The sequence below is a fragment of the Arachis ipaensis genome, chromosome B2, assembly GCF_059453495.1.
Source record: "Arachis ipaensis isolate K30076 ecotype BB chromosome B2, ASM5945349v1, whole genome shotgun sequence".
Lineage (NCBI taxonomy): Eukaryota > Viridiplantae > Streptophyta > Magnoliopsida > Fabales > Fabaceae > Arachis > Arachis ipaensis.
In genome coordinates, this window is record NC_142437.1 from 64,963,714 (window position 1) to 64,989,336 (window position 25,623).

A 25,623-nucleotide genomic window follows, 5' to 3' on the forward strand; every position below is an offset into this window, starting at 1 on the left:
TAAAACCACAAAATCGGGTCGGACTCGTTCGGATTCGTGACAGCTTCACCAAAATTCTGCACCGCAAAAAGACACGCCACCGATACGCTCGTATGAAGTATCCATCGAATGTCGGTGTCGGATTCGTGTCCGACACGGATAAGTTAGCACCATAGAAAAATCCGTGCTTCATAGTGGAGAAGATGTTATACATGAATTTTGGGGGGAAAAAAATACAATAAATATTGCATTTTATTAAAGATTTTGAAAATAAATATTAAAAACTATTGCGCTAAATGACGTGTTTCATATGGCGGAGGAATCTAATCTAATCTAATACTATTCTTCTAATAGAGAGTTTTAAGTGAGTGGAATTCTAGCGTGTCAAACTTTTTAGATATGGAAGTACTGTTCATGACATGTATATCATTCACCGCATGCCATGTAATGATTTATACATATATTTTCATTGGCTTATTGGATTATGCCATCCATTACATGCTATATTTGAATTCATTCCTATACTTATTGACTTTACCTTTCACAGTTGAGTTCCACTAACAGTGTGAAATTTTAAAATTTGAATTCAAAATTAAAATTGAAAACAGAAAGGGATTTACGTTATTTTTCTTCTGTCATTTGGTGATGCCGTGCCAAGAGCATGGTAGTCACCAATGTCGTGGTGGTGGATACAGAGGAAGAACCGGTGAAAAAGAGTAGATCGATGGAAAGAACTGAGCGGTTGCCACAGAAAGCACATGCAGCGAGACTAGGCAAGCGGGGAGCACAGCAGCGGCGGCGACAAGAATAGATCGGTGAGATCTATTTATTTCCTGTCACCGTGAAAGGGACAACAGCAGTGGTGGTAGGGTTACGGCAGTTGAAGAGGTTGCGGCGGTAACTATGGTGGACGAGGAGTCTAAGGTAGCGGTGGGCCCAGTGGTCACGGTGGAGTTCGTGGTGATAGTTGACATGGTGATGGTGGATAAAGTGGAGGATGCGATGACGGTCGTGCATGCTACAGCCATGGTGGTCTGGGTCAAGGATTGCAACCGGGGAGGAGGCGGATTCCTAGGTAGGTACGGCAGCATTTGTGGCGGCGGAAGCTGCTACAACTATGGGAATTTTCTGGGCATTTTGCAACAAACTGCCCAACAAGCCCTCTGAGAAAATAAAGGTATAAAATTTTAATATCTCTGCACATAGCTTTTTATTTTTTACTTTTTAATATGATCTTTTTTATTTAAACTGTATCTTCGTAGCAGGCAACAGCACCTGATCACTCTTAAGAGGCACGCTCCCACCTCGGGTGATTTCTTCTTTTTCCTTTTTTCTTTTTCCAATGACAGATTGGTGATGGTTTGCGATGAAGAGTTGTTTGTGTTCCTTACTATTTGATCTCATGTATATATTTGTAATGTTGTTGTTGTTGTTGGTGTCTTTATCTGGTATGGAGCCGTTGATGCAGAAAATCCAGAACCACACTATTGTTGCCAGGATTCTAATTGCCCTTTGCCAAAAGGTCTTAATCTAATTCCCTCTTATCTTTAATTTTGTATCCAATAAAACCAAAGGAGATTTCTAAGTAATGGAACATGAATTGTTGCAACATAGAAAATGAATACCATATTGGAATCTTTGATTGCTGTTTATCTTCGAACTTCATTTAAAGTTTCAATTTTTTTTATCTGAGTCATAGATTTTTTTTTTTTGAAATAATTGGTTTGGGGTGCAGGGTGTTACATGAATCCAATGACATACTGATTTCAAAATATCAACATAATCAAGAACTTGGAAATGAACAGATGAGGTTGCAATTCAATGTTCTTCTTTTTGTTATTAAAGTAGTAATATTTAATTTTTGGCATTCAAGCTTCTCTTTCCATTTTTTGCTTAGATTTGGTTGCAATTCAAGCTTTTTTTTCTTGTCCAATTGTTTGTTCAGGTTAATTTATTTTTATATATTTATGTTGAGCCAGTAGCTTCTCTTAATGATTCCCACTAAATTTTAAATTTGGAACAACTTTTTCTGTTGACTAGGTTTTATTTCTTTATTTTTTTTATTTTTCTTTTTTTTTTTTTAAAAATTATTTTCATTTTAGTCAAGTAACTAGGTATGTAAAACTGTTGTTGGATCTGAATAGGCATGCTCATGTTTAATTGATTTATGAAAACATTCAAACAAATTTATTTATCAAAATATCATATGTTAAAATCATGTCTAGCGTCCAATGTCTCTAGAACGATGAAGTTCACACTTAGTTACTGCCCATAGAAACCTTTGGTTCTATTCAATTAATTACTCTCCATTCTATTTTCATATTGACTTAATTAATCATCGCAAAAGCCTTTTTATTTATCAATCACTTTTTTCTGTCATTGGTGATAGTTAATTAAATCTATGTTGAGTTTTAGTTTTTAATTTTCTGGTTCGATTTAGTTTTGAAACTGCCTTTTTGATGAGAGGAAAACTTGATATTATGGGATTTCAAATTCGGAGGACTTTTAGTTAATCATGTTTTAATAATTTCTTTTGCTTTTCAGGTAAAAGGTGATTTTGTTAGCTACCTTAGGTTCAAATCCAATGCTTATGAGATAGTATTTAATTTCTTGCTCCCATCATTTACTTTTGTTTTATCATCTGTGTTAGCAAAAGTAGCAGTAAGAATATGAGAGTGGAATTTTTTTTTTTGAAAATTTATATAATTATTTGCAAAATTAGTTGGTGAGTTGGTGATATCTCTGCCATAAGTATCATCGATATAATGCTGACTTAGCTACTTAATTAATTATCTATCGATGATTTGGTAAGTAGTTGGATAGAAGGTACAAGCACTACTTTAATCAGATGAAAGGAGTGGTGGTATCATTTGAGGTCGTGACTGGGGAGGGGCTGTCACTCTACCAATGGTTAGAGCACTTCTAACTTGGTACTTGAATGTACCCGCACTAGCTATTGCTGAATAGTGAATATGAATATTATTAGTTTCTGGTTTATAATTTTACTATATTATTCTATATGATTTTTAGTTGAATTTGAGAATAGTACTATTAGTAGAACTAATACTATGATTGATTAATTCACTTGACCGATAGAGTATTCTGGTATTTTTCACCTTGCACACTACAACAGGAGAGAAATTCAGATTCTTAAAGATGTTAGTGGAATAATAAAACCATCAAGATAAAATGATTTTCATTTATATTCAGTTTTATTTAATGTGTACAATGAGGAGAATTTAACATTTACTTTATGAAGCCTTTTTTTTGAAATAAAAATATTTGAATACCTATACATTTCTTTTTTACTGGTGTGAAATCTCAGGATGACATTCCTGCTAAGTCCTCTGGGTGCTGAGAAAACTACATTGCTTCTAGCACTTGCAAGAAAATTCGACCATAACTTTTAGAGTTTGTTCTTATTTCATTATGCTTTCTTTTTTTTTTTTCAACTATATAATTAGTTACTACCTCCATTTCCAAAAAGATGTCCATATGAGCAGTTTAACGGTATTTATTTGTTTTAAAATATTTTGTATGAGAATTGTTCAGTTTAAAATCATTTATAAGGGATTTACTAGTAACTTCTGGTTGAATTCTAAGTAGTCGTATTTAAGAATCATCACAATTGTTTTCATTTCTTTTCATTTATTTTTACGTTTTATGAATGATTGATTATGTTTCATTGGGCACTGCATTTGTATTTTAGAATTCAAAGAGGTCCTTTGCTAATTTGAATTGTTCATTCTTCAGATTTCTCTCTCTTGACTTTTCGAGCATTTTTGTCACTTGAAATAATAATATACTGCTTTGCTTTGCTTCCCTTCACAAGTTCGGTTCTAAGTTAATCTAAATTAAACATGTGTAATAATAATTTTTTTTATATTTCTTAATTATCTCCTACTTCAACTAATAGCATGATGTGTAGTATATGTAGCTAGGTAGATCAGAGAATAATATTGCATGCCTGTTTAAATATGATGTAAAATTGATTTTTATGAAGAATTAATGTAAAAGTACAAGATTGCTATCTTCTTATGTGAATTGACGTTTTGCTATCTTCTTATGTGAATTGACTGTTTCGCTACCATTTTTATTGGCAGTTTTGCTATCTTCTTATGTGAATTGACTCATAACTTGCACTGGGTTGATTTTTCCATTGTGCTTCTTAATGAATATGTTAGTTAATTTTTGAGTGTTATATCTCTCTGATATGAATGAATGAATGGAACCCCTATTATGCTTTGCAAGGAATCATTCAAATGGAAGCATTTTTTTTTCTGATCTGTGTAAACTATGTTTTCATACAGAAAATTTTAAGTTAAACTATGTAGTAATTCTGTAAAATTATTTACTGGTATATAATGTATAATGCATGTTATTTTTTGAATATGAAATTGTGCTAAATTAGACATTCTATAATATTTGCTGATAATTTATTATTTGTTTCCTTTCAAGTATTACTTAATCCTGCATATATTTTTTAATTTTATGTATGATAGTTCATTCAATTGAGCAATTGTCATATTATCATGTAGCAGGGTTCTTTTTACCTTCGCACGGGTTTCTTCAATTGTGGAATCTATGACTTCACAAATATTACTACTATGTTTCTTCTTATTGAACTTGAAGATTAACTTATTTCCTATGCATAATGATTTTTCATGTGCATTATATATCTAATAGTTTGTGTCTTTATGTTCTTATTATACAAAACTTTTTAATGTTTATGTTAATCAAATAAATATTTCATCTTTTAGTTATTTCCAATGGCACTCAAATAATAATTAAGCTAATTCTCTTTCGCAAGAGTTATACAAAAATTTAATTTTGTTGTTACATTTGCTCTGTCCAAAATCAAATTCAAGAAAAGACTGCCTAGAGAGTAATATTATACTTTGTTATCTTCAGGGAGGTTTTTAATCATGTTTTATGATTCTATGTTCTTTATGTTTTAATGGTGAATGTAATTCTTGCAATATATAATTCAGTGATCGTTATGCCATGAAATGCAATTTTTTTGTTTAAAGCTACATCATTTATATTCATTAATTAACTTTGCATAGAGAATAATTGTTTGTGTTTATTTTGTTCATGCCCGTGCGTAGCACGGGTCCCTGCTCTAGTAAAACACTAAAAGGCACCAATAGTGCGTCTCATGATTTCTTCTTATATGCATTTTAACTTCCCTTATCTATTCTTAGACTTTCATTTACCTCCTCCTTTTCTTCTTCAAATCCATCAAACATTTCATTATCTTCACGTATATTTGACTATGACAGTGAACTATGTTGATAGTTTGTTAATTTTTGCTCTAAAATATTATTTTATTAATGATATGATATATATTATACTATTTAATTATGTTTTATATATGAATATTATGATTCCATATGATTTACAATTTATGATTTAAAATTTGACTTATCGATTTTGTTTTTAAATTGTGATTCAACTACTTTATGTTTTTAAATTTGGGTTTTAAACTGAAAAAATAGTTAGTGAGCCTTAACAATCTCCTATTTGCGGGCCAAAAGGGCCATTGTTTGGTGGGTTTTTAATATTAGGGTCAATATGTTAGAACTTACCAAAATTAAAATTAGTCCAATTAGAAAATAATACCACTCTAGGATATATTAACAATAATAATAAGTGGAGGGAAAAAAATTAGAATAATAATGTGAACAGAGGGTAAGATATTGTTTAGACAAAGCATTATTACGGTTTTCACTTTGCTCCCGCATTGAATTTAATTTGCTAGGTAGAAGTCAGGCTCGTGAGATAGAACGACGGAGGAGTTTAGATTGTTGCTAGAGTGCATGAATAATCCAGTTCGCAACTTATCCTATATTTTAAGTATGTTATTATTGTAAAGATGTTGTTGCAATGAAATCTGTGTATGCATGTTATTGTGATTGTGTTTTTGTTTGTTGAATTATGTTTCTGTAGAATATGTGAGATTGTGTGAGTATTTGTTCATTTCAAAAATTTTGTTGGTTTTGAGCACAACATGTTTTTCAAATACTTGAGAAATTGAATTTGGTTTGATATGTGTTAGAAAAGTGTGTTAATTATGGCCTAATTTTGTGTATCATTGTTATGCTTATTTTAATTTGCACAACAGACTAAAATGAGCATTTTGTGATGTTGTTACTGACTGAGTTGGGAATGAATTATATACATATGCAAGGTTGTGTGAAAGAGGGAACTAATGGGGTTTTGGGGGATGGCGTCCATGCTGATAGCATTGAGTTGTGTGAGGATGACACACCTGATTACTGTTAGATGTGGCTTTGGAGAATTTGTTAGAGGTTATATTCAATAAGAAGTCATCGATGGTTGTCACTAACAGATGTAATTCGATGAAAGCAGCAATTAAGTCAGTATTTTTGGAGTGGACGCATAGATTTAGTGCATAGCACACGGAGAAAAATATTACTTCTAACGTCAAACAGGAAGAGTTGCATGGTCTCTTCAACAAGTGGTTGTATGCAGACATCGACATCAAACAATTTGAGGTCGAGTGAAGCGATGCTATGATTGAGTATGACATGGAAGATAATTTTTGGGCTAAAGAAACATATGACAAGAGAACCATGTGGGCTAATAAATATCTTCGAGGAAAATTTTGTGCCAGATTTTGGACCACATCCAAATGTGAAGGCATTAATTCCCACGTGAAGAAGCTTTTGAGGTCTAAGCATAGTAAGTTGGACATGGTCAAGAATCTTGAGTTGCTTGTTTGATATTACAGAAATAGCGAGTTAGTTGCTCAATTTAACTCAGCACATGGCCTTATAGTCATAACTACCTCCTTGAACCCTCTTGATATGTCAACTGCAATGGTATACACAAGAGAAATTTATGCAGACACAAAGAAGAGATTGAAGCTGTTGTTGCAGTTAAGTTTGTGCGGAAGATTCGCCATTGTACACCGATGGTGTATACTTTAGAGGAGTACAACGGTCTAGGAAGACACAGTGTAGTCTTATACGACAGAGTTCAAAACAAAGTTGAATGTCCTTACCAATTTTGGAAAAGGAAGGGATACCCATGTCGACTCATGTTTTTCGTAATGAAGCATGAACATTTGAAGGAGATTCCAGAATGGTTGGTGTTGAAGAGATAGGAGAAGGATGCAAAATGACTAGACTCTTACATCGAGACAACAAATGCGACTTCGGAAAGGTCTTTTGAGGCATGCTGCACTTCAAGAAGCCTCACAGTTTTTTCCATTTATTAGCGTAAAAAGGCGTTATCTCTGTTTTGGAAATCAATGATTGTAATATAATCGATATGGCATGAACTTGAGGAAGATTGCAGGGATGAAGAACTGGCAAACAAAGAGTTTTCTGGGGTGGATATTCGGGATCCTATGAAGGTTAAGACAAAGAGAGCTCCCTGAACGAAGAAACAAAAAGGTCGAAAGAGGCGCTATACCAAGTGCAGAAGGTCCGGCCACACAAAAAGGCATTGCATGAACGATAGAGCGCCACATGACTCTATTAAGGAAGGATTGAAAATCGAAGTATGCACAACTTGTGTCTAAGTCTTCAAGTTCAATAAGACCGGTGAGTCCCTGAATTTCATTTGGGTTGTGTTGCTTAAGTTGTTTAAATTGTTGTTTCACTAAAAGTGTGCAAAATTAGTTACTCTTTGCATTAATCAGGAGACTAAAATAGAATTTTCTCCTAAAGGACACCTAATTGGTTACAGTTATGCTCAAATAGTGAAGGAGTGGATAGAACTCCAGCTGAACTTATAACAACTTAGTTCTACTGTATACTATCCCTTTATATGGAGTACTGTAAAGCAAGCACTTCAGTGCGCTAACTTGCGCCTAGTGCTACAGAAAATTGACTTTTCAGGCCTTATGCACCGAGATTTCGGGAAATCTTAATGAAACGGTTAGACTTCGCTTGACAAGCTGGACCCGAATCTTAAGATAATAATAATAATAATAATAATAATAATAATAATAATAATAATAATAATAATAATAATGATAACAATATTTTGTTATTATTTTGTCAAACCAAGCACCACAACAGTCAAACTTGAGGTAAGTTAATAATATAATAATCGGACCCAAATTTAACCGATAAAAGTTAATGCTGGCACTCTCTGATAAACTCAATGGTGCTATAATATTTTAGAGGATCTTTAATAGTGGAAATAATTATATATTACCAGTGTCATATATACTAGTAGTTTATATGTTTGCACTGATAAAGTAAAAATATGTGATAAAAAATATTTAATTTTGATAATTATCTTTCAAATGATATTTTAACATTAAACACCTTCCTTATCTCTCAAACATAATGCCATGGCCTCCCTATTTTCTCACTTCCTACTTCACTTTTTCTTTTCTTTTCCACAAAAATTCAAGAGAGAGTGAAGAGAATTCAAAACACACACCTCTATTTTCAAAGCTTTTAAGTTCAGTGGTGCACGGAAATTAACTCCGCACAACTGAACCGACAAGTGTACTGGGTCATCCAAGTAATACCTGAGGTGAGTCAGGGTTGATCCCAAGCTATGGACACTAGGATTGGATTAGTTAGGACTTTCCAATCTCTCCTCCAGATTTCTCTTTGGATCTCCGGGTACTCATTCTTTTTTAGCTTAAAGGGGGCTTCAGGAATCACCTTTTTCTTTGCTACTACTTCATAGAAGTGGTCTTGATGAGTTTTAGTGATGAATCTCTCCATCTCCCAAGCTTCAGAGGTGGAAGCCACTGCTTTCCCTTCCCTCTTCCTAGAGGATTCTCCAACCTTAGGTGCCATAGGCATGAGTGGAAAGCAAAAAGCAAGGCTTTTCCAACACCAAACTTAAAAGTTTTGCTCATCCTCAAGCAAATAAAAAGAAAAGAGTAAAAGAAGAAGGGAATAGAGGAGATGGAGGGAGATAGTGGGTTCGGCCAAGTGAGGCTAGTAGTGTATGAATGGTGTGTGTCGGAGAGGTGGTATGAGGGGTTATTTATAGAGAATGGGATAGGGTAAGGTTCGGTTATTGGAACGGAATTGGGTGGGAAATTTTGAATTTGAAGTGGGTGGGGGTTGATGGGAGTTATGATGGTTTTGGAAAGTAATGTGGATGTGATTGGGTTAGGGTTTATAGAAAAGAGTGTGTGGGGAAGAAAGTAAGAGAGAGAAAAAGTGGGTAGGTGAGGAATCTATGGGACCCACTGATCCGAGGGGTTAGGGAATTCGAGTTCCTTGCCCCTTGTGGGCGTTGAATGCCCAGCTGCTGCTCTTGGCTGGCGTTCAACACCAGCTATTTACTTCTTATTGGGTGTTGAACGCCCAGGGTCTCCCCCTGCCTGGCGTTCAATGCTAGGTATATGCCTCTGTTGGGCGTTGAACGCCCAAGGTCTGCCCCCTGGCTGGCGTTCAACGGCAGCACTATGCTCTCTGGCTGGCATTCAATGCCAGCAATGAGCTCTTCATGGGGATTGAACGCCCACTCTGACCTCCCTGGCTGGCGTTCAACGCCAGCAAGGTCTCTGCTCCAAGGTGTTCTGTTTTCAACTCTGACTGTTTCTATTTCTGTTCTAACTACTACACATGATCATAAACTCAAAGAAAACATGAAACTTAACTGAAATAGCTTAAATATAAATAATAAAACATTAATTATTGATGGGTTGCCTCCCAACAAGCGCTTCTTTAACGTCACTAGCTTGACGGTTAGCTCCTTACGGAGATGGATAGGGGCTCAGAATTTTGCCACTTACAGTGAATTTCTTGCCTATGCTCTCATGGATAAGTTTCACATGTTCCAGAGACAGGATTCTGCACATAGTGTGTGGGATGACTGGGTTATCTGTGAAGACAACTCTCATACCAGGTGAGAGGCCTTCAGTGGGGATCTTCTTATCCCTCTAGCCTTTAGGTACTTTCTTCTTAATACCTTTGTTTCCAGTGATTGATAATGGCTGCCCAACACTAAACTTAGAATTGGTGTCTGGGGCCTCTGCATAGCTCTGCACTGAGAGAGAAGGATGAAGCACTTCATGTTTATAAATGGTGCTTCCTTCAGCTGAGGTAGAATGAGGTTTTCGAACCTTGAATACAAGACAGTCCTCATTTAATTGCAGGACTAGTTCTCTTTTGTCTACATCAATCACAGCCTTGGCTGTAGCTAGGAAGGGTCTTCTCAGGATGATGGATTCATCCTCTTCCTCTCCAGTATCCAAGATTATGAAGTCAGCAGGGAGGTAAAGGTCTTCAACCTTCACTAAGACATCCTCTACTAGTCCATAAGCCTTTTTCATGAACTTGTCTGCCATCTCTAGAGAGATTCTTGCAGCTTGTACCTAAAATATTTTCAGCATCTCCCTTACAGAGAGAAGCATGAGGTTTAAGCTTAACCCTAGGTCACATAGAGCCTTATCAAAAGTCATTGTACCTATGGTGCAAGGGATTAAGAAGCGTCCAGGATCCGGCTTCTTCTGAGGTAACTTATGCTGAACTAAGGCATTGAGCTCTTTGGTTAGCACTGTAGGTTCTTCTTCTAATGGCTCTGTACCAAATAACTTGGCATTCAGCTTCATCATAATTCCTAGGTATCGAACAACTTGCTCTTTCCTAGTTTCCTCTTCCTCATCAGAGGAGGAGTACTCCCCAGATTCTATGATCTTCAACCAAGCATTCAAGGGAACTTCAATGGGCTCCTCTTGAACCTTGGGTTCTAACAGTTCTTCAATAGGGAAGTTCTCAGTAGGCCGAGGGTTGCCAACTATCCCTATTGTGGCATTCAATGCCAGAACTTGTGTTTCTTTGGGCATTGAACGCCCAGCTTGAATACCTTTACTGGCGTTCAACGCTAGTTGTTTTGCCTTTGTGGGTATTGAATGCCCAGTAAGGACTTCCTTACTGGCATTCAACTCCAGAATTGGGGGATCATTAGGTGTTGAACGCCTAGCTACTGCCCCATAGCTGGCATTCAACGCTAGCTACTCTGCCACTTTGGGCATTGAACACCCAGTAGGGGCTTCCTTACTGGCGTTCAACACCATCTTAGGTGCCAATTTGGGCGTTGAACGCCCAGTAAGGTCTTCCTTATTGGCGTTCAACGCCAACTCATCCTCTTTAGATTTGGCCTCAGCCTCTGTGATGATGGCCTTGCACTCTTCTTTTGGGTTTACTTCAGTATTACTAGGAAGAGTGTTAGGAGAAGTCTCAGGGATTCTCTTGCTCAGTTGACCAACTTGTACCTCCATATTTCTAATGGAGGACCTTGTTTCGGTTATGAAACTATGAGTGGTCTTAAAGAGGTTGGAGACTATTGTGACTAATTCAGAAAGGCTCTGCCTAGGAGTTTTCAAGTGTTCCTGAGAAGATGGAAACAGTGGTCTGTTGTTGAACCTATTATGGGTTCTTCCACCTTGATTATTGTTGAAGCCTTGCTGAGGCTTCTGTTGGTCCTTCAATTAAAGGTTAGGATGATTCCTCCAGGAAGGGTTGTAGGTGTTTCCATAGGATTCTCCTATGTAATTCACCTCCTCCCGTGAAGGTTGATATGGATCATAAGCTTCTCCTTCATAGGAGGCTTCTAGAGTGCTGCCAGTTGCAGCTTGTGATCCAGTTAAATGCTGAGAGATCATATTGACCTGTTGGGTCAAGATCTTATTCTGAGCCAGTATGACATTTAGAGTATCAACTTTCAGAACTCTTTTCTTCTGAGCTACCCCATTATTCACAGGGTTTCTGTCAGAAATGTACATAAATTGGTTGTTTGCAACCATTTCAATGAGCTCCCGTGCCTCTACAAGCATTTTCTTCAAGTGGAGTGATCCACCAGCAGAATGATCTAAGGACATCTTGGATATCTTAGATAGGCCATCATAGAAGATTCCTAGGATAGACCATTTTGAGAGCATGTCAAGAGGACACCTCCTGATCAGTTGCTTGTATTTTACTCAAGCTTCATAGAGGGATTCACCCTCTTTTTGTTTGAAGGTTTGAACTTCCACCCTGAGTTTGTTCATCTTTTGGGGTGGAAAGAACTTGGCCAAGAAAGCATTGACCAACTTTTTCCAAGAGTCCAAGCTTTCCTTAGGTTGAGAATCCAACCATATCTTAGCTCTGTCTCTAACAGCAAAAGGAAAAAGCATAAATCTGTAGACCTCAGGATCCACTCCATTGGTTTTAATAGTATCACAGTTCTGTAAAAATTCAGATAAGAACTGATGTGGATCTTCCAGTGAAAGTCCATGAAATTTGCAATTCTGTTGCAAGAGAGAAACTAACTGAGGCTTTAGCTCAAAGTTATTAGCTCTAATGGTAGGTATAGAGATACTTCTGCCATAGAAGTCAGTAGTGGGTGTTGTGAAATCACCCAGAATCTTTCTTGCATCTGCTTCATTATTCGGTTTAGCTACCATGTCTGTACTTTTAGTTTCTTGTTCGAAAAGTTTTGTAAGATCTCTTCCAGAGTGTTGTACTTTAACTTGTTGCAAATGCTTCCGAAGAGTCCTCTCAGGTTCAGGATCAAGATCTAAGAGAGGTTCTTTATCCCTGTTTCTGCTCATAAACAAGAAAAGGAAAACAAGAAGGAAGAAGAATGTGAGCTCTATATTCAAGAACAGAGGACTCCATGTAAGATGTGAAGAAGAAAGAAGAATGAAGATAGAGGAAGGAGATGAAGAATTCGAATAAAAGGAAAGAAGAATTTGAAAATTAGAAGTAAAAAGAGAAACTAGAATTAAAATATTTTTGTTTTTATTTTATTTATTAATTGAATTCAAAAATTATAAGCTAATTAACTAAAAAAATTTGAAAATTAAATGATGAATTTCGAAAAAGAAGATAGGGAATTAGAAGAGGAGTTTTCAAAAATAGGAGAGAGAAGAATTAGTTACGAAGTTTTGAAAAAGAAGAAAGAGAAAACAAGTAACTAATTAAGATAGATTTGAAAACAAGATAAGATAAAAGATTTGAAAAAGATTTAATTTTGAAATTTGAATTTGAATTATGATAAAATAAGATTTTGAAAATTGAATTTTGAATTTTGAATTTGAAACAAGATAAGATAAAGATTTGAAAAAGATTTGATTTTTTTTTTGAAAAGATTTGAAATTTAAAACAAAGATAAGATAATGATTTGAAATTTAATAAAAAGATAAGATAAGAAAAGATAAAGATTCGAAGAAGTTTTGAATTTTAAATTTTAAAAGAAAGATAAGATAAGATAGAATCACAATTTAAAAGAAAAGATTTGAAAAGATTTAAAAAGATAAGATTTGAAAGTTGATTTTTGAAATTAAGATAAGATAAGATAATAATTTGAAATTAAAATTTGAACATTTTATTGAAATTTTCGATAAAAGATTTGAAATAAAGATAAGAAAGATATTTTTTTTGATTTTTTGAATTACTGAAGAAAGAGAAAAACAACCAAAAGACACCAAACTTAAAATTTTTAGATCTAAAACACAAAATTTTTGAAAATTTGAAAAAGAAAAATACCAAAAGACACCAAACTTAAAAATTTTAAGATCAAAACAAGAAAAGAAACAAGAACAACTTGAATACCAAGAAAGAACACAAAGAACACTTTCGAAAATTCAAAGCAAATAAAGAACAACTAAAGGACACCAAACTTAAAAACTTTGAAAATCAAAGACACTGATTTTAGAAAAGAAAAGAAAAGAAAATAGGAGATCGGGAATTAGAAGAGGAGTTTTCGAAAATAGGAGAGAGAATAATTAGTTAGGAAGTTTTGAAAAAGAAGAAAGAGAAAACAAGTAACTAATTAAGGTTGATTTGACAAACAAGATAAGATAAAAGATTTGAAAAAGATTTAATTTTGAAATTTGAAATTTGAATTTGAATTATGATAAGATAAGATTTTAAAAATTGAATTTTGAATTTTGAATTTGAAACAAGATAAGATAAAGATTTGAAAAAGATTTGAAATTTAAAACTAAGATAAGATAAGATAAGATAATGATTTGAAATTTAATAAAAAGATAAGATAAGAAAAGATAAAGATTCGCAAAAGTTTTGAATTTTAAAGATAAGATCGATAAGATAGAATCACAATTTAAAAGAAAAGATTTGAAAAGATTTAAAAAGATAAGATTTGAAATTTGATTTTTGAAATTAAGATAAGATAAGATAATAATTTGAAATTAGAATTTGAAATTTTTATTGAAATTTTCGAAAAAGGATTTGAAATAAAGATAAGAAAGATATTTTTTGATTTTTTGAATTACTGAAGAAAGAGAAAAACAACCAAAAGACACCAAACTTAAAATTTTTAGATCTAAAACACAAAGTTTTCGAAAATTTGAAAAAGAAAAACACCAAAAGACACCAAATTTAAAAATTTTAAGATTAAAACAAGAAAAGAAACAAGAACAACTTGAATGCCAAGAAAGAACACAAAGACCACTTTCGAAAATTCAAAGCAAATAAAGAACAACTAAAGGACACCAAACTTAAAAACTTTGAAAATCAAAGACACTAATTTTAGAAAAAAAAGAAAAGAAACTTAATGACTCAAGATGAATAAAAAAGACACCAAACTTAAAGATTGATACAAGACTCAAACAACAGTTACTATTTTTGAAAATTTTTTGAAAAAGAAAGCAATAAAGTTCGAAATTTAATAAGAACAAGAACAAAGACTCAAACAAAAAGATAAAGATAAAAAAGAAAAACAAATATTTTTGAAATTTTTTTTATTTTTTCGAAAAAGAAAATAAAAGACTCAAACAAAATTAAAAACAATACCTAATCTAAGCAACAAGATAATCCTTTAGTTTGTGAAATCTGAACAATGCATGGCAACAGCGCCAAAAAACTTGGTGCACAGAAATTAACTCCGCACAATTGAACCAGCAAGTGCACTGGGTCGTCCAAGTAATATCTGAGGTGAGTCAGGATCGATCCCACAGATATTTTTGTTTTGAACCAAGCTATGGACACCTTGTAGATCTTAGTCAGGCGATTAAAAAAGATAGTTTGTTGAGATAAATGCATAAAACAGGAATAGGGATGAAATTACTTAATTTGAGTAAAACCAGTGATAAGAGAACGGTTGAGGCATCGAAGATGCTTCATTCTTCTAGATCAACCTTTCCTACTGTCTTTCTCCAACTGTGAGTGATTCCTTCCATGGCAGGCTGTAAATGATCAACGCTAGTTTAATGGCCGCCAATCTTCCTCCCTCCGGCCGAACGCCAGGTTTAGTGTGCACCCAACCTGAATGAGGGTGAAGCTCTTGCAGTTTATCCCCTTGATGATCCTACTCAAAACGCCATAGATAAGGTCGAATCTTCCAGATCAGAGAATGCTGCGCCATTGGTTCTCGCCTCTACCACAAAGACCCTAATCTCCCCATACCTCAGCTGAACTGGTGTCTCGAGAAATCCCCAACGAAGTCGTGGATTAGCCGTCTAAAAGATGTATAATCAAGCTAGTGGTTCAGTGATCTCCTGTTACAGACTCACACTGAACCCATGTAGAATGAAGATGAGTGTCACGGATCATCCCATTCATAAGGTTGAACAACGAAGATACATCTTAGAATAGAGTCACACAAGAATTGAATAGAAGTACTTTTATTAATCCATGAAAATCAGTAGAGCTTCTAACCTTAACCTTAGGAGGTTAGTGACTCATACTGTACATAATAGTGTTAAAAAATAATGGGGGAGGAAGAAGATCCTAAACATGGTTGATCTTCTCCTATATATACTAAGCTGCTAACTAAGGATTACATAAATAAGATAAACTAAGTTGATGGTGTAAAAATCCACTTCTGGGGTCCACTTGGTGAGTGTTTAGATTGAGCAAAGAGTGTCTCCACGTGCTATGACTCCGTAGTGGTGTTGAACGCTGGCTAGGGGTCCCCTTTTTGGCGTTGGACGCCTGCCACCCCCTTGTGGGCGCTGGACGCCAGGACTGGGGCTGGTGGCTGGCGTTGAACGCCAGTTTTGGGCCTTCAATTTCGAAACAAAGTATGGACTATTATATATTTCTAGAAAGACTTAGACGTTAGATTTCCATAGCCATTGAGAGCGCGCCATTTGGACCTCTGTAGCTCCAGAAACGCTCCTTGGAGTGCACGGAGGTCAAATCCTAACAGCATCTGCAGTCCTTTCTCTGCTTCTGAATCAGACTTCTGCTCAAACTCCTCAATTTCAGTCAGAAAATTTCTAAAATCACCATAAAACACATAAACTCATAGTAGAATCCAAAAATATGAATTTTGCACTAAAACCTATGAAAATATAATAAAACTTAAACAAGACATAATAAAAACTATATGAAAACAATGCCAAAAAACGTATAAAATATCCGCTCATCATTCAGCTAGGCCAATAAGAAAGGCTTTTCTCCAAAAACTAAACTGATTAAAGTGTTCTCCTTGACTTTATCTATATCTTCATACCAATTTTCTTGAGGTAAATTGAAGTATAGCTCTCTTTTTTGTCTCTTGAAGTTTTGGCCTTACTATGTCATGGAAGGACTTCATGTTCTTGATGTTTTTACCTAGGAAATCATACTTATGAGTCTTGTGAAGCGACAAACTAACCATTTCTAGATTAAAAGGTGAGGAAATCTCTTTTTCTAGTTTAAAGAAGGTTCAGTTTGATGGTGCATCAAAGGAGCAATCTTGTTTTGTTCTATTGGTGGCTTAGTACACTCGCAGGTTTGAGGATTTATGCCGCTTTTGTAAAATATGTCAAGGAGACCCAATAGAGTTTGAAGAATGGAAATGTCTGAAGTTTGAAGGGGAACTTCGGAAAGATTTTATGAACGCTGTGTTTCTGTTGGAGATACGAAATTTTTCAAAATTAGTGAATAAGAGTCAGTTGGTGGAAGAGTGTGGCAAGAAAGTAGCGATGGCTCGGATAAATTACCGAGAGGTACCACCAATAAGTTTTATTCTATACGGCCCCTTGAGGAAGAAACTTCAAGACAAATGGGCCACCTCAACATTGGAATCAACAAGGTGAAAACTTTCCCGCTCGTTCTAAAAGCAGAAATAGAAGTAATCAGCAACAGGATATTGGCAAGCTGCCATAGCTAGCTCAGTCAAGTCCTATTTGTAGTCAGTGTGGAAAGAATTATGGCAACAAGCTTTGTTAGTTTGGATCCAATGTTTGGTATTACTGCAGTGTACATATGCACTTGGTTAAGAATTATGTAAAAATGATTGCTCTAGAATTGGCCAGACCCCAAGAACAAGGACGGGTTTTTGCTGTGACCGCTAATGACGCTACTCGTTCTGAATCCCTAAAAATCCAAGGTAAGTGCTATGTCAAGACTCAACTCCTAACTGTACTATATGACTCAGGTTCATCATATTCTTGTATATCCACCACTATTGCGCATAAGTTGGGATCAGACTTTTCTAAGTTGGAGTATGATCTAATTATTCACACCCCACATCTCATAATGCTTTAACCAACTTGGTGTGTCGACAAGTGTCTTTTGATATTAACGGTAGATCTTTTGTGCATAATTTGATTTGCTTACTTCTGCATGAATTTGATATCATATTAGGGTTAAATTGAATTTCTACACATCATGTTCTTCTTGATTGTTTTGAGAGAACTACTATTATTCTATCTGATGATATGATTGATGAACCAATTATATCCATGGTTATTATTTAAATTATGTGAAAGTTACATGTAGTGGGGATGAATGTGAGGAGTATGCTCTCTTAGTAGCTAGCTCAAACGATAGTGAACAGATCTAGAACAAATTTGGGTGATGAAGAATTTCTTGAATTGTTTCCAAAAGATATACCTAAGTTTTTCCTTTAGTAAGAAATAGAGTTCACTATAAACTTAGTTCTAGGAGTTGGGCCAATATCTATAGCACCTTACAGGATGTTACCATTGGAACTTGCAGAGTTGAAGAAATAATTAGAGAAACTATTAGGAAAGAAGTTTATCTATCCAAGTATATCATCATGGACCCAATACTGCTCACGAAGAAGAATGATGGTAGTATGAAGTTATGTGTAGATTATCGGCAACTGAAAAAGATTACTATCAAGAATCAGTATTCGCTCCTTTGGATTGATGACTTGATGGATCAATTAACGGGAGCCATTATTTTCTCAAAGCTAACTTTGCGATCGGGTTACCATCAAATTCGAGTACAAAAATCCAATTTACCTAAGACTACTTTTAGGACTAGGTACGGTCATTATGAGTATACAGTTATTTTCTTTGGACTAACTAAAGCTCCTGCTATATTCATGGATTATATGAATCGAATCTTCTGCCTGTATCTAGACTAGTTTGTGGTAGTTTTTATAGATGATATTCTCATTTATTCCAAGATGAAAAAGGAGCATGAGGAACACCTAAGAATCATACTACAGATACTGAACAAGAGGAAGTAGTTATATGAAAAATTGTCGAAGTGTGAATTTTGATTCTTCCTCTTCAAAATTGTGGCATCCCCAACGCCCTCTTCCTCATCAAAATGTGGTGCCTCCAACGCTATTCCTTCTTCAAGATGGTGACGTCTCCATCGCCAATTACCCCCTCAAGAGTATGGCGTCTCCAATGCCCCTTCCCTCCTACAAAGTTGGCATCTCAAATGCCACTCCTCCCCCCTATAGAATGGCATCTCCATCGGCAATGAAACTCACCTCCAGGGCCACAAAAATTTCTCACTCTTCTTGGATGGAGGCGGCGTCTCCAATGCCACAAGGGAGACAAAAATGAGAAGCATTGCCCTTGGGAGATGCCTTCAAAGGTGTATGGTCAAACAAGACTTGAGTTGGTGTCCTCTAAGCCATGTATGAAGCCTTCTATTCTAACTTAAGCCACACTTTCTTAGACCACGCTTTTGAGCTTCATTTTGTTCCATAGTTAAGCTTATAACACGCTACATATTGATGCTTAAAGTGAGATATCATTTGCTACATCTAATGCTCATCAAGCCCAACCAATGAAGCTCACAAACAATTCACAAGAATTAGGATCCAATTGAAGCAAGGAAGACCAAGAGTGAAGCTAGTTAGAAAGTTGGTTTTGTTTGTAATTTGATTTTCATTTTGAACTTGAATTTAGGATAGTTAGACTAGAGTATACAAGCCCTAATTGTTTCTTTGTTTAGTGTAACAGCCCAACTCCTAGCATGTCATGATCATACTAGGAGTTGAACATTACCAACTTGTTTTTCCATACGTAATATTAATTAGTAAGTATGAGCCTGTTCATTGTTAACACCTTGTGAATTTACGAGTAATTTTTTTTTAAAACAATAGCAGTTAATACAAGGAAACATAAGCACACACATTCAAAGAATAGCAGAAGGCAATATGAATAAAACAACTCACTGTAATATACATCATGATACAAAAGTAGCTCAGTCATACAAGTACAGAACTATGATACATCATTTCTCAGTTAGTGACTGATATAATATTTACATATATATATACATAAGACGTCCCACGGCCTGACCTGCCCTGTCCAAAAAGTCCCTAAGCTGGCACCCAGGCTAGCCTAACTCTATGAAATGCCTATTCCCTATGAGCATACTACCAAAAGTAAGGGAAATACTTTAGCATACAAAAGTTAGACTGGACGTCCTAAAAGGTCTCCTCGTCTCTTATCTGCAAGCCCCTCATAGAAAACCATTGGGTAGGTGGCGATGCCTGCCCGCTAGTGCCTCATCTGGCTCATCACTGTCAAAAGAGATAACTACAATGTCAGAGTCCTCCTCAGGATCTTTTTCCTGTTCCATGTCCTCCTCAACTCATGAGGTGGTAGCTGATGAACTACTGTTGGAAACTGAAACTACAGAAGGGTAACTGCCATACAGAATATAGTTAGGAGAAGGGGGTGGAGCCTCCATAATCTGATCGTGCCCATGTCCCTGCTGCTCATTAAGAGCATGTGACTCGATCGGCTTAGGTGGGGGATCAAGCTCAGGTGGTAACATAGGAATACCCCACTCATTAAGAACAAAAGGTGCAGGAGGTGCTTCATGAATAGGCTGTGCTGGTATAGGCTCATCAGGCAGAGGGGATTCAGGTGGTGGAGGATAATCAGGTGGAGAAGGTATTTGCAATCACATCCAATATGCAATCACACAATTATGCGCAAACAAGTATGATGCATGTCTAGTCCTACTGTAGGTAATGAGCTTATTTGTCGGTCTCGACCCACATCCGACATAATCTGACACCCTTGGTCAGATAAGGCTTTCCCAGAACTTAATCCCAAATTAAGTATAGGATACCCTCTACCAAGTAAGATCGACTTGCAGGGCTAATATTTGCACAGATCTCAAAATACCACAAGTATGCTTGTCAGGCCTCTACTAAGCATTCTCAACTTGCAGGGTTGATACATTCTCTACCGCAACCTGTTTGGAAAGCAGCAACACAATACGGGCGTTCCTGCACAATATTCTCAAGCATCACTCGAAAGCTCATAAATCACATATATCTATACTTTCCATCACTTAGCAATCGTCTTTACCATTTTTTCATAATCATAAATCAAATATCACAACATCACTGTGACCTTATTTTACAGTTCTCTACTTACTCTGTAAGACTAAACCCACTACTGTATAACTTTTAACTTCTTTTCTTACTAACATGTTTATGAGTTCCTGAATCCTATTTCATTACCTTACATACCTCTACACCTTCTCTTATACCTTCCTTTAGGTGTTTATTAAAGAGAATTAGAGAATTTTGGGTTTAAAACTATCTTCCTAAGGCTTTTAGGAAAAATAGATAGGAGCTTAATTGAAAACTCAGTTCTTAGGCTAACCCACATCTCAGGTTCATATTGTTTTCAGTGGCTTGAGGACAAGCAACAATTTAAGTTTGGTGCTGTGATGTGTGAGTATCTTTTCTACCTTTTCTTAATAATTTAGATGTGGATTTCTTGAGTTTTTATGAGTTTTTGGTGATTTAGCCCATCATGGATGCTACTTTGAGTTGCATTATAGTTTTGTTAATTTCGGGTAAAATTTGGGCGAGTTTGATATAGTTTGTGCAGAAGAAAAAAGAGAAAATTTGTTGCTGTCAAGCTGGTGCTAAATGCCATTATCCGGCGTATAGCGCCACAAGTCTCGTATTTTGTGCAAGCTCTCTGTGAAGCTAGAGCTAAACGCTATGACTCGGCGTTTAGCACCGGATACCTCGTAACTCGTGTCAGGATTCTGCGAAGGTGGCACTAAACGCCATTCCCTGGCGTTTAGCACCAGGTGTCCAGAAACATTGAAGATGCACTCTGTTTGGTGGCGCTAGACGCCACTGCTCAGTGTTTAACTCTAGGCCCGCGTCCATTAGTCTCTCAGGAAGCTTAAATTTAGGAAATATGATTTTTAGGATTTAGAATTTTTATTTCAAATCAATTAGGATTAGATATAAAAGGAGAAAAGATTCAGCCCGTCGGGCTATCTTCTCTTCTTTTTCCTCATTCCGCACTTTTAGACTTTGACTCTAGGTTTTTCTCTGAGCGATGAGCAACTAAATCTCTATTGTTAAGGTTAGGAGCTCTATTTATTTTAATGGATTAACACTATTGTCATTCTACTCTTAATCAATGCATTGTTTTTAAATTCAAGGATTGATTTTGTTCTTCACCCTAGGAATTAGAGTGTACTGGAAGATAACTCTTTTTCTATTTGAATTCTTATTGAATCTTGGAAAAGTTATATCACTAGAATTAAAACTTGGAATCAATTTCTCACAACTCTCTAATTATCTGGATTTAATGGGATACGTGACATATAAATATAATCTCCTTATTTTTGGGTACTTAGGGTTTGTGTGGCTCATAAACTAGAATTGGACTTAATCTTCTAATTTAAATTAAGTGACCAAGAAATTGGTAGTTGATTGAGTTAGATGAGATTAAATTACTAAGGAATTAGGGTTTAATCACTTAAGGTTTGCTATGAATTGAATCATTGTTTGGTTAAAGTAGTTGATAAGAATTGTTAATTCGAAAATCTAAATATCTCCAAAGCTTTAACTGTTTTCTCATACTATTTTCACCAACTATTCACTGTCTGCTTTCTTGCACTCTTTGATTTACTGTTTTATGCTATTCGAACTTGAAATCACTCATTTTAACTTGTCTAACTAGCCTAATTACTCGATTATTGTTGCTCAATCCATTAATTTTCGTGGGATCGACACTCACTTACCTGTGTTATTATTTGGTACGACCCGGTACAGTTACGAATTAGTTTGTGATATTCAAAAATCCGTATCACGAATCTCCAAATTAAGAACTTTAAATTTTTAACCTGAATCGAGCGATTATAAACACTCTTAACTCAAATTTAAATTATATAATTGGATAATAAATTGTTTGGATCTTACATGATGCGCTAAGAGTTGAGATATGGCAAATAATATAAGTAAAAAATATTTAAAAGATAATAAAAAACAACCCAAAACAATTTAAAATTACCTTATTCTTTATCATTTAATTAATGCTTAAAGCAATTGCAATGCTAGCTTTCAATTTGTAAAGGGATTTTGGTTAGTTTGACTAAAATTGATGCTGTTAGAGTAGTTAAACCATTATTGGAAGGTGGTTAGAGTAGTTCAAGAAGATAAGTTGCATTTGTTGGTTTGGCTAGTTCAAAGGAACACTAGCTACTAGTATAAATAAGTGTAAATTCAAGTTTTGAAGATAATTCATACTGCATACTTGATCATGTACAACTCTACCCCGTTCATTTTCTCGATCTTCTCTCTATTTTCCGTTTACCCAATTTCTCGTTGCACAAGCCACTTTCCATTCATATTTTAATTTTATTTTGGGTCTCATAAAATATCACGTCATCGTTTATAAAATTAGATCTCAAAAATAATAATTAAAACTAAATATAAAATTTGTTATTCTAATATTTAATCTTAATTTAGTTTAAATTTATTATTATTTTTAATTATTCCATCAAAATAATTATACGAAAAATAAAATTTATTGATTCTTTATCAGGATTTTCTTTTAAATAAATAAAATAAATATATTAATTACCGAAATATGTATTTACGAGTGTTTTTACCGTAAAACATTACCTCACTTATTTCGTTTACACTGTAAACAAGATAAGACTGAAGAAGACGTGGTCGTATCACGTTTATACACGCATTGTTTAATGGTCTTATCTCACTACAAAAAAATTTTAAAATAGCGAACGATTTTAACAACAAACAAAATCGGTTATATTAGCGATCGATTTTGTGACCAATCAAACTTTTTTTGGATTAAAAAAAAATTGGTTGCTAAATCGGTCGCTAAATTTCAATTAGCAACTGATTTAGTGACCACCTACTCTTAGTTGTTAAATTGGTCGCTAAAATAAAAATTAGTGACCGATTTAGCTACCGATAACAAAGCCAATATAGTCGGTCGCTATTTTTTTAACGTAGCGACCGAATTAGCAACCAAAACAAAAAAACAAGCATTTAGGGTATGTTGATGGCTAAATCAGTCGTTATTTTTAATTTAGCGACCGATTTTGCGACCAATATAAAAACAAGCTTAATGGTGGTTGGTCGCTAAATCGGCTACTAAGTGTTAAGATGGCGACCATTTAGCGACCAATTATAAAATGCTGGTTTTAAAGCATTCGGTCGCTAAATTGGTTCCTATTTTATAATTTTGCGGTCGAATTAGCAACCGACTTAAAGATATGTTGATAAAATAGTTGGTCGCTAATTCGGTCGCTAAAGTAGCGGACACTAAATTGATTGCTAAGGGTTAATATAGTGACCCATTTTAGCAATCAACTATAAAATCTTAGCATTAGAGCAGTTGGTCACTAAATCGGTCGCTATTTGCGACAGAATTTGCGACCAACTAAAAAATAAAAGTTACAAATTAATTAGTTGCTAAATCGGTCACTATTTTAAATAATAGGGATAAACTAGATTTCAAAATAAATTAAAAAAATCCATCACTTTTCAACCCTAACCCTGAGCTCTCTCCTCACACAGTGTCCCTCTCGTCGCCTCCCTCACTCTCTGGCGGAATGGAGAGAGAAGTCACTTTCCGTCGAGTCCTGGTTGGTGTCGTTCTCGTTGAAGCCATTTCCGTCAGTGCCATCTCTCCTCCTCGAGTATTTATCGCTGTCTGCCCCTCACCGTGTACTTCCTCTGCTCGTTCTGCCATTGTCGCAGATCATCGAATCCCTGTTTAAATCTGTCGTTGCTCGCATCACGTCGTTCTTTTCTCAGTGTCGCCTCCTGTGGTAACTTCTTCTCCAATAACAACAACAACAACTGTCTTCCGATTAGGCTGATTTTCTCCTTCAATCAAGGTACTTCAACTTCGTATCTCTGATTTTGATTTCTTACTATAATTCCAGAGAATGTCTCTGTATTTTGATTTTGATTTGGTTTTATCTATTAGGATATTAATTATTTTCATTAAATTAACACACAACACAAAACAGCTCAATAATAACTAAAATCTACTATCATAGTTTTTCAATGTCAGACATTTTGGCTGCAAACAACATACGAATGCTTTCCATTTTTCTTTATCCTTTTTGCACAAATGAAGTGAATGAATCATTTTTGGCACACAATTTCTTTCTTCATGAACAAGTGTGTTTTCAAGTATTAGCTAGGTTATATTTATATTTCTTCTCATCGGTTTATGAAGGGAAAAAATCCTTTTACAAGGAAGAAGACATTGCTATTCCAATAAATGTTTATGATAAAATTAAAGTCGCGATTGAGCAGTTCATTTCCGAAAATTACTCTCGAGTTATGCAATTTTGAGAAGCGGTATCATCTATGGACCACAAACAGTCTCACCTGTTCATCTCTTCCAATTCAGATGGATATGCAGTATGTGAACTTTGTATGTTATTAATTAATAGTTACTTGATGTTATTAATTAAATATATCTCTTGATGCAGTGGATGGATGGTGTCCTTGCTAAAGGAGAAGAAGTGAAGTTCTTTCACAATGAATTCCGTCCGATTTTTGTTAAGGATCTTGTAAATATGATACTAGCTTTAACAAGCTTATGGATATCAAGTAATAGGAGTTTTAGAACCAAAGCTTATATATTGATCAAAATGTTTTTTAAGTAAAAGAAGATCTGAAGGAGAGATTTAGTATGTCATCCTAAACATTATATTGGAGAAGGGTTACTTCCTATCTATGAAAATTATTCATATATTATAACTAAGTTACATATAAATACAGAATTTCATGTAAATATGATTTTCCTTGGCACTTTCATTTTCTTTTAGCCCTTTTCAAATTTTCTCCTTATTCTTTTTAAACTAATTTTGCAGCCATGATTTCTACTTTTTTTTTTATTTATTTTTTTTTACAGAGGATAAGCAAATAGAATTGCTACTCAATGTCGGTAGACCTGATAAGGTATTACGAGTTTAAATGACTGAGGTTGTTGCACAGTTTAAAGGCTATAACACCTCAAAAATCAAATAAGTGTCTATCTTGTTAGTATGTAATTCACTTCATTTTATAAACTAATATTATTTACTATCTAATTTTCGTATTTTTATATTAAATAAAAATCTTAATTCTCTAATATTTTCTATTAAATTAATGTGAAATACAAATATGTGTCTAGACAAAATTTTTACGCCGATAAATTAATCAGTTTATGATAATTGAAATTTTATAAATAATAGGCCA

At 34.9% G+C, this 25,623-nt stretch overlaps 1 long non-coding RNA gene across 8 annotated transcripts; it reads left to right on the plus strand.

Moving 5' to 3' along the window:
• Nucleotides 1–386: 386 nt before the first annotated feature.
• On the plus strand, nucleotides 387–25,140 carry LOC107625347 (uncharacterized). 8 transcript variants are annotated; one of them, XR_015905420.1, is made up of 5 exons: nucleotides 387–1,156; nucleotides 1,245–7,550; nucleotides 23,944–24,266; nucleotides 24,614–24,801; nucleotides 24,873–25,140. It is a non-coding gene; the product is annotated as an uncharacterized LOC107625347 (long non-coding RNA). The 8 variants fall into 8 exon arrangements; XR_015905421.1 differs by lacking the exon at nucleotides 24,614–24,801 and having other exon boundaries at nucleotides 24,873–25,139; XR_015905423.1 differs by lacking the exon at nucleotides 23,944–24,266 and having other exon boundaries at nucleotides 24,873–25,139.
• The last annotated feature ends 483 nt before the right edge of the window (nucleotides 25,141–25,623 follow it).